Source organism: Podarcis erhardii (assembly GCF_964252035.2).
Source record: "Podarcis erhardii genome assembly, chromosome: 14".
Taxonomy (NCBI): Eukaryota; Metazoa; Chordata; class Lepidosauria; order Squamata; family Lacertidae; genus Podarcis; species Podarcis erhardii.
The window spans coordinates 14,484-23,876 of record NC_138503.1 but is presented as its reverse complement, the minus strand read 5'-3'; positions in this window follow the sequence as shown (position 1 = coordinate 23,876).

The window sequence follows — 9,393 nt, the reverse complement described above, 5'->3', positions numbered from 1 at the left end:
GAGGCAGAGGCAGCAGCACAGGTCAACAAGGCTTTGACAGCCAGAAGAGGCATAGCAGCAGCACAGGCCATTCAGTCTTTGACAGCCAGAAGGGGCTGTGGCAGAGGCAGCATCACAGGTCATCGAGGGATTGACTGCCAGAAGGGGCGGTCGCAGCAGTGCAGGTTGTCGAGTCTTTGCCAGCCAGAAGTGGCAGATGCAGCAGCGCAGGTCATCGAGGCTTTGACGCCCAGAAGAAGGAGAGGCAGCTGTGCAGGTGGTCGAGGCTTTGACAGCCAGAAGAAGCAGAGGCATCAGCACAGGTTGTCGAATTTTTGACAGCCAGAAGAGGCAGAGGCAGCACCGCAGGCCATCGAGGCTTTGACAGCCAGAAGATGCAGACGCAGCAGCGCAGGTCATCGATGCTGTGACAGCCAAAAGGGGCTGCGGCAGCAGCACAGGTCATGCAGGCTTTTAAAGCCAGAAGAAGTAGAGGCAGCAGCACAGGTTGTCGAGTCTTTGACAGCCAGAAGAGGCATAGCAGCAGCACAGGTCGTTGAGTCTTTGAAGGCCAGAAGGGGCTGTGGCAGAGGCAGCATCACAAGTCGTTGAGGCTTTGACAGCCAGAAGTGGCGGTCGCAGCAGCGCAGGTTGTCGAGTCTTTGACAGCCAGAAGGGGCTGTGGCGGAAGCACAGGTCATCGAGGCTTTAACAGCCAGAAGAAGCAGAGGCAGTAGCACAGGTTGTCGAGTATTCGACAGCCAGAAGAGGCAGAGGTAGCAGGACAGGTCGTCGAGGCTTTGACAGCCAGAAGAGGCAGCGGCAGCAGCACAGGTCGTCGAGGCTTTGACAGCCAGAAGAGGCGGAGGCAGCAGCGCAGGTCATGGAGGCTTTGACAGCCAGAAGGGGCTGAGGCAGCAGCACAGGTTGTTGAGGCTTTAACAGCCAGAAGAAGCAGAGGCAGTAGCACAGGTTGACGAGTATTCGACAGCCAGAATAGGCAGAGGCAGCAGCACAGGTCGTCGGGGCTTTGACAGCCAGGAGAGGCAGAGGCAGCAGCGCAGGTCATCGAGGCTTTGACAGCCAGAAGGGGCTGCGGCAGCAGCACAGGTCATGCAGGCTTTTAAAGCCAGAAGAAGTAGAGGCAGCAGCACAGGTTGTCGAGTCTTTGACAGCCAGAAGAGGCATAGCAGCAGCACAGGTCGTTGAGGGATTGACAGCCATAAGGGGCGGTCGCAGCAGCGCAGGTTGCCGAGTCTTTGACAGCCAGAAGTGCCTGTGGCGGAAGCACAGGTCATCGAGGCTTTAACAGCCAGAAGAAGCAGAGGCAGTAGCACAGGTTGTGGAGTATTAGACAGCCAGAAGAGGTAGAGGCAGCAGCACAGGTCTTCGAGGCTTTCACAGCCAGAAGAGGCAGCGGCAGCAGCACAGGTCGTCGAGACTTTGACAGCCAGAAGAGGCATAGCAGCAGCACAGGTCGTTGAGTCTTTGACAGCCAGAATGGGCTGTGGCAGAGGCAGCATCACAGGTCGTTGAGGGTTTGACAGCCAGAAGGGGCGGTCACAGTAGCACAGGTTGTCGAGGCTTTGACAACCAGAAGAGGCAGAGGCAGCAGCACAGGTCGTCGAGGCTTTGACAGCCAGAAGAGGCAGCAGCAGCAGCACAGGTCATCGAGGCTTTGACAGCCAGAAGAAGCAGAGGCAGCTGCGCAGGTGGTCGAGGCTCCGACAGCCAGAAGAGGCAGAGGCAGCAGCACAGGTCGTTGAGGCTTTGACAGCCAGAAGTGGCAGTCGCGGCAGCGCAGGTTGTCAAGTCTTTGACAAGCAGAAGAGGCAGAGGCAGCAGCACAGGTCGTCGAGGCTTTGACGGCCAGAAGAAGCAGAGGCAGCACCGCAGGCCATCGAGGCTTTGACAGCCAGAAGACGCAGACGCAGCAGCGCAGGTCATCAATGCTTTGACAGCCAGAAGGGGCTGCAGCAGCAGCGCAGGTCACCAAGGCTTTGACAGCCAGAAGGGGCTGTGGCAGCAGCACAGGTCATGCAGGGTTTTAAAGCCAGAAGAAGTAGAGGCAGCAGCACAGGTTGACGAGTCTTTGACAGCCAGAAAAGGCATAGCAGCAGCACAGGTCGTTGAGTCTTTGAAGGCCAGAAGGGGCTGCGGCAGAGGTAGCATCACAGGTCGTTGAGGCTTTGACAGCCAGAAGTGGCGGTCGCAGCAGCGCAGGTTGTCGAGTCTTTGACAGCCAGAAGGGGTGTTGCGGAAGCACAGGTCATCGAGGCTTTAACAGCCAGAAGAAGCAGAGGCAGTAGCACAGGTTGTCGAGTATTCGACAGCCAGAAGAGGCAGCGGCAGCAGCACAGGTCGTCAAGGCTTTGACAGCCAGAAGAGGCAGCGGCAGCAGCACAGGTCGTCGAGGCTTTGACAGCCAGAAGAGGCAGAGGCAGCAGCGCAGGTCATGGAGGCTTTGACAGCCAGAAGGGGCTGCGGCAGCACCACAGGTTGTTGAGGCTTTGATATCCAGACGGGGCAACGGCAGCAGCACTGATCATCGAGGCTTTGACAGCCAGAAGGGGCAGTCGCAGCAGCGCAGGTCTTCGAGGCTTTGACAGCCAGAAGAAGCAGAGGCAGCTGCGCAGGTCGTCGAGGCTTTGACAGCCAGAAGAGGCAGAGGCAGCAGCACAGGTCGTCGAGGCTTTGACAGCCAGAAGTGGCAGTCGCAGCAGCGCAGGTCATCGAGGCTTTGACACCCAGAAGAAGCAGAGGCAGCTGCGCAGGTCATCGAGGCTTTGACAGCCAGAAGTGGCAGTCGCAGCAGTGCAGGTTGTCGAGTCTTTCACAAGCAGAAGAGGCAGAGGCAGCAGCACAGATTGTCGAGGCTTTGACAGCCAGAAGAAGCAGAGGCAACAGCACAGGTTGTCGAGTTTTTGACAGCCAGAAGAGGCAGAGGCAGCAGCGCAGGTCATTGATGTTTTGACAGCCAGAAGGGGCTGCGGCAGCACCGCAGGTCATCGAGGCTTTGACAGCCAGAAGGGGCTGCAGCAGCAGCACAGGTCATGCAGGCTTTTAAAGCAAGAAGAAGTAGAGGCAGCAGCATAGGTTGTCGAGTCTTTGACAGCCAGAAGGGGCTGTGGCAGAGGCAGCATCACAGGTTATCGAGGGATTGACAGCCAGAAGGGGGGTCGCAGCATGGCAGGTTGTCGAGTCTTTGACAGCCAGAAGGGGCAGAGGCAGCAGCACAGGTCGTCGAGGCTTTGACAGCCAGAAGTGGCAGTCGCAGCAGCGCAGGTTGTCGAGTCTTTGACAAGCAGAAGAGGCAGAGGCAGCAGCACAGGTTATCGAGTTTTTGACAGCCAGAAGAAGCAGAGGCAGCAGCACAGGTCATCAAGGCTTTTACAGCCAGAAGAAGCAGAGGCAGCAGCACAGGTTGTCAATTCTTTGACAGCCGGAAGAGGCAGAGGCAGCAGCACATGTTCTCGAGTCTTTGACAGCCAGAAGGGGCTGCAGCAGCAGCGCAGGTCATTGAGGCTTTGACAGCCAGACGGGGCAGCGGCAGCAGCACAGGTCATCGAGGCCTTGACAGCCAGAAGAGGCAGAGGCAGCAGCGCAGGTTGTCGAATCTTTGACAGCCAGAAGGGGCTGCAGCGGCAGCGCTGGTCGTTGAGGCCTTGACAGCCAGAAGAAGCAGAGGCAGCAGCACAGGTTGTCAATTCTTTGACAGCCGGAAGAGGCAGAGGCAGCAGCACATGTTCTCGAGTCTTTGACAGCCAGAAGGGGCTGCAGCAGCAGCGCAGGTCATTGAGGCTTTGACAGCCAGACGGGGCAGCAGCAGCAGCACAGGTCATCGAGGCCTTGACAGCCGGAAGAGGCAGAGGCAGCAGCACATGTTCTCGAGTCTTTGACAGCCAGAAGGGGCTGCGGCAGCAGCGCAGGTCATTGAGGCTTTGACAGCCAGACGGGGCAGCGGCAGCAGCACAGGTCATCGAGGCCTTGACAGCCAGAAGAGGCAGAGGCAGCAGCGCAGGTTGTCGAATCTTTGACAGCCAGAAGGGGCTGCAGCGGCAGCGCTGGTCGTTGAGGCTTTGACAGCCAGAAAAGGAAGAGGCAGCAGCACAGGTCGTTGAGGCTGTCAAAGGGAATATTGTGGTCCTGAGCCATTTCAGGCTTTAGAGGTCAAAAGCGGCGCTTTGAATGATGCCCGGAAACTAAGTGGCAGCCGGTGCAGTCGGGAAAGGATCGGTGCAATAGCCTTAAACCATCTTGCCCCAGTGATTAAACTAGCCACTGAATTCCCAAAGCGGCAACTTTCCCCCCATGAAACGCTGCAGCCTCGATGCCTCCAGATGCTTTTGGGATCAGAGGCAGCTCTGCTTTGGAAGGCCAGGAGGTGGGAAAGATGCTCTTGTGCTCGGATCCTGCCTGTGGGTTTCGCTCAGGGGCATTTGGTCAGCCACGGTGAGAACAGGATGCTAGACTGGATGGGCCCCTTTCTCTTTTATATATAATTTTTTATTAGCTTTTTAACGTCATTTTCAACAGTAATTAAACATACTTTTACATCTTCTTCAATTTTTTTGACTTCCATCAGTCCTGCCTGAAAATTTTCCAATCTAATCTCTTAGTATGAATTTCTTATTTTCCCTATTGCATTTCAAACTCATAACCAATATCTCTATCTTTTTCTACTTTGTAACACTTTGTATATTTCTCCTTACAAAACTTCTTGTAGTCCTACTAGCGTAATTTGTTGATTACAGTTGCTCTTCAAATAATTCATATACTTCTTCCAATCTTCTGTAAATCTCTGGTCCTGCAGGTTTCGAATCCTTCCTGTCATTTTGTCCAGTTCTGCATAGTCCATTCTGCCATTCTTCTTTCGTCGGAATTTATTCTTGCTTCCATTTCTGGGCTAACAATACTCTTGCCGCTGTTGTTGGATATAAGAACAGTTTGACGCCTTGTCGATTAATGCCTTGGACTATAATATCAAGTAAAAATGCTTCTGGTGTTTTTAAAAATGGATGGGCCCCTTTCTCATGCTCCCATGTTCTTCTTGGTAGTGGTGCCCGCCCTGTGGAACCGCCCTCCCTTCAGATGTGAAGGAAATAAGTAGCTATCTTATCTTTAAAAGACATCTGAAGGCATCCCTGTTTAGGGAACTTTTTAATATTCAATACTGTATTGTTTTTAACACTTGATTGGAAGCCGCCCAGTGTGGCTGGGGAAATTATTATTATTATTATTATTATTATTATTATTATTATTATTATTATTATTTGCAGGATGGCATCCTACAGAACCACCACCTCTGGCTTCTGATCAAGGCCCTCTTCCGCTTCCGCTCCTCCAGCCAGTACCGGAAGCTGCAGTGGCAGCTGGAGGAGGACGCAAAGTGGCCACCCACCAGCCAGAAGGACTTTGCAGAAGAGCCCAAGAGTGGCACTTACGTCAACCCCGTCTATGATGAGGCGGGAGAGAACTAGCTGGGGAGGCTGCAGCTGGCCCAGGAGGACTTGTCAAAAAGGACTTTTTGTGTGCGGAGAGACTGATGGAAACCCACGGGAGATCGTGCTCCTAGGAAGCCCCTCTGATGGTGCGCACAGAGCCTGCCTTTGCACATCCAGCTCAAGGAGGTTTGCCGGGGGGGCATTTTGCTGTTGGCTCTGCCTGAGTGGGGAAATCTAGGGCTTGATCCCTGTGTCCATGCAAGAGATCTCAGCCTCTTCCATGGGGATCCAGGCTGCTCCAGCGGAAGGGACACACGAAGGAACTGTTGGGATACTGCCAGGGAGACAAAAGCCATCACTGCCTCCGTGTCGACTCCGGACGTCCATCGACCTCCCGTAGATACAGTATCAGCAATTAGCGACATGAGCTCCAGAAAATACCTTTCCACATTCCAGAACTGATGCACACTCTATCAGCAGATAATGTACAGCGAAAGTTGCACTAAGGAGAGTATCATATAGAATGTTTATTCAGCGTTGGTCAGAACAAAGAAAAACATGACTGACTGTTACCGTGTTCTGGCGCAGAGAGAGAGAGACAGACAACAGCTCTATCTAAACACAAACATCCTGTGAACAGGAAATACACAGACTCTGTGACTCACATAGCCTGCTCCCTTTTAAGGTGGAAGGGAAATATCCTAACAGGAACACCGTCTGCCATGTGGAAAACAAAGACAACTCTGTCTTTTTGCTTTCCAAAAGAGAATAAAGTGGGGGTTTTTTTCTTTTATGATCGTTGCCAGCCATTTATTTGGGGTTCTGCTACTTGCAAAAATGTGCCGCAGAGTTGGTGCATCTGTGTGTATATGGAGGGCAGGACAAGATTTGGGGGGTTTGGGGAGGAGAGGGAAGACTTCACGGGCATTAAGATGAACGTCATTGAGTTGTCGGGTTGGAAGGGATCCCAAGGGTTATCTAGTCCAACCCCCTGCAAGGCAGGAATCTCAGCGACAGAATCCCTGAGAGATGGCCATCCAACCTCTGCTTAAAAGCTTCCAAGGAAGGAGAGTCCTTCATCTCCCAAGGTCATTTGCTCCGCTGTCAAACAGCAATCACTGTCAGAAGCCTATTCTTGATGTTGGGTCGGAATCGCCCTTTTTGTAACTTGAAGCCCTGTGTTCAGGTCCTGCCTTCTGGGGCAGCAGAAAACCTTCCAAGGGGCAGTCCTTGAAGTGTTTGAAGACACTGGCTCTCGTCCTGCCTCCCAGACTGCTTTTCTCCAGGCTTATCCTGACCCGACTCCCTCGACCATTCCTAATAAGGCTTCAGTAATTCTCTCTCAAACAGCCAGAAAGTTGGTGATTAACATGCTCATCCTCTGTGTAGAAATTCAAGGGTCTCAAATATAGAATAGGTAAAGGTAAAGGGACCCCTGGCCGTTAGGTCCAGTCGTAGCTGACTCTGGGGTTGCGGCGTTCATCTCGCTTTACTGGCCGTGGGAGCCGGCGTACAGCTTCCAGCTCATGTGGCCAGCATGACTAAGCCGCTTCTGGCGAACCAGAGCAGCACGCGGAAACGGCGTTTACCTTCCCGCCGGAGCGGTACCTATTTATCTACTTGCACTTTGACATGCTATTGAACTGCTAGGTTGGCAGGAGCAGGGAGCTCACCCTGTCGCGGGGATTCGAACCACTGACCTTCCGATCAGCAAGCACTAGACTCTGTGGTTTAATCCACAGCGCCACCCGCATTGATAATTGCACAAGGCAAACACACATGTCAGGACTGCCTGACAACACATACATAAGTATATAAACCACATGTCTAGAGCAGTGCAGCAGAGAAATCCAAAAGCCATCTTGGCTCTCCGAAAGACCCCACGGAGGCAGAAAGCCATCCAGGGAAGTTCCTGAAGGGATTCCTCTCCTAAATCGAGGGACCTCCTCGGCCTTAATGGTTGTGGTTTGCCCATTGCAAATGTTTTGTGTAAACTGTGGCTGGAACTAGGTGAAACTTGCTTAATCCTCAGGAATATCACCCCTTGGCCTGCCTGAGCAACAGGAACCTGGTGTGCGATGTGCTTTCTGACTCTCCAGGCCAAAATGCCAAAGCCAACTGTTATAAGAAACAAAATAAAAAAAAATCCTTCAAGCTAAGTTTGTTATTGGTATGAGCTTTCGTGTTCATGCACACTTCTTCAGATACACGCACATGAAAGCTCATACTAATAACTAAGTTAGTTGGTCTCTAAGGTACTACTGGAATGAATTTTTTTATTTTCTTTTGACTATGGCAGACCTACCTGTTATAAGAAAAAAAACCTTCTCCTTTATCCCTTATGGGGTACCCAAGAGCCTGTATAGAGTCCTTATGTAGGTTCTCCATCAGTAAGAGAAAAGAGGCCAACTAGAGAATATGGTTTTGTTAAACACAATTGAAAGTTGATACCAGTGACTGGGGTGATAAGACAATGGGTCAAGGTCGGAAATATGAAATTAGGGAAAAACAAGAGAGGAAAAAGTAGGAACAAGTAAAAAAAATATTTCTCCCGATCAGCCAGAACATGGGATGTCCCCTCAAAAATTTTAATTTGGAATGTATAATTGTCTTTATTATTTGTATTATGATGTGGCAAGATTTGATAGGTGATTAATTGGAATGTTATGAATGAAAAATTATTATTATTATTTTAAACCACTTTCCACATCACCACGTAACTCTTCCCACAAGGAATTTGGGGGAAGACGCTTTCACAGTTTCCCCCCACAACAACCCGGTGAGGTAGCGTTGCAAAGATTTTAGAAAGGTACCAGTGACCAACTCAAATAGAGTCCAAGAATTGACAGATGCAGCAAATGGAGAAAAAGAAGGTGAGGTTTATTGCTGAGCAGTAATTGACCCAGTTGGAATCCTTTCCAAAAGACTGGGCCCCGAGCTCTGTCACTCTGGGGTTTTATACCTGAGTACAACATCACCTGCCAACCTAGCAGTTTGCCTGCCAACCTAGCAGTTCGAAAGCACCCCCGGGTGCAATAAATAGGGACCGCTTACTAGCGGGAAGGTAGACGTCGTTTCCGTGTGCTGCGCTGGCTCGCCAGATGCAGCTTTGTCACACTGGCCACGTGACCCGGAAGTGTCTCCGGACAGCGCTGGCCCCCGGCCTCTTGAGTGAGATGGGCGCACCAACCCTAGAGTCTGTCAAGACTGGCCCGTACGGGCAGGGGTACCTTTACCTTTACCTTTACAACATCACAGATCATGACATAATCAAATACAATTGCGAACAGTAGCAAAAATAAGCTAATGAGCACATTTGATCCTAGCTCCTGATTGTACTGTTAAGGAAAAATCTAGGTGTGAGGCTGCTCAGTCGCCCAGCTCGTCGGGCAGAGCCTGCGGGTCCCTGCGGAATAAAGGAAGGAGTCCAGCCACCAACCGGAGGAAATAGCTGTAGACCAAAGTTTATTGCGCAATAGATTCAAAGAGCAAATTTTGAACCCCAAGGATGGAGTGACAAAGACTTTTAAAACTTTCCCACCACATCCCAGAATACAGTTCGAAGGGGAGGGGTTAACCTTGGTGTCAGGGGCTCAGGAGCTGAGGCACAGGGAAGATGGGAGATGGAGAGCGAGGGGGAGGAATCCGAAGGGAGCGTAGGAGGGGACAGTGGTCCGAGGGATTCCATGAGCCTTTCCAGCGAATCGGAAGATTCACAGAAGGGAGCGCCAGTGGCCAGGGGCAGGGGGGTCCCAAGGGGAACGCCCCAGGAGCAAGGGGGCAGCAGGGACTCCCAGAGCAGTAGTTGGAAATCAGGACCAGCTTCCCCACCAGAGCAGAGTGGGGGGGGGAAGAGTCCCAGGCATCGGGGCCAGTGCTTTCCCCACCAGGGAGAGGAGACGAGGCAGAGTCTACCACGCCTCCCTCGGAGAGTCGGACAACGGAAGGGAGGTCAGATCCGGCCAGTGTC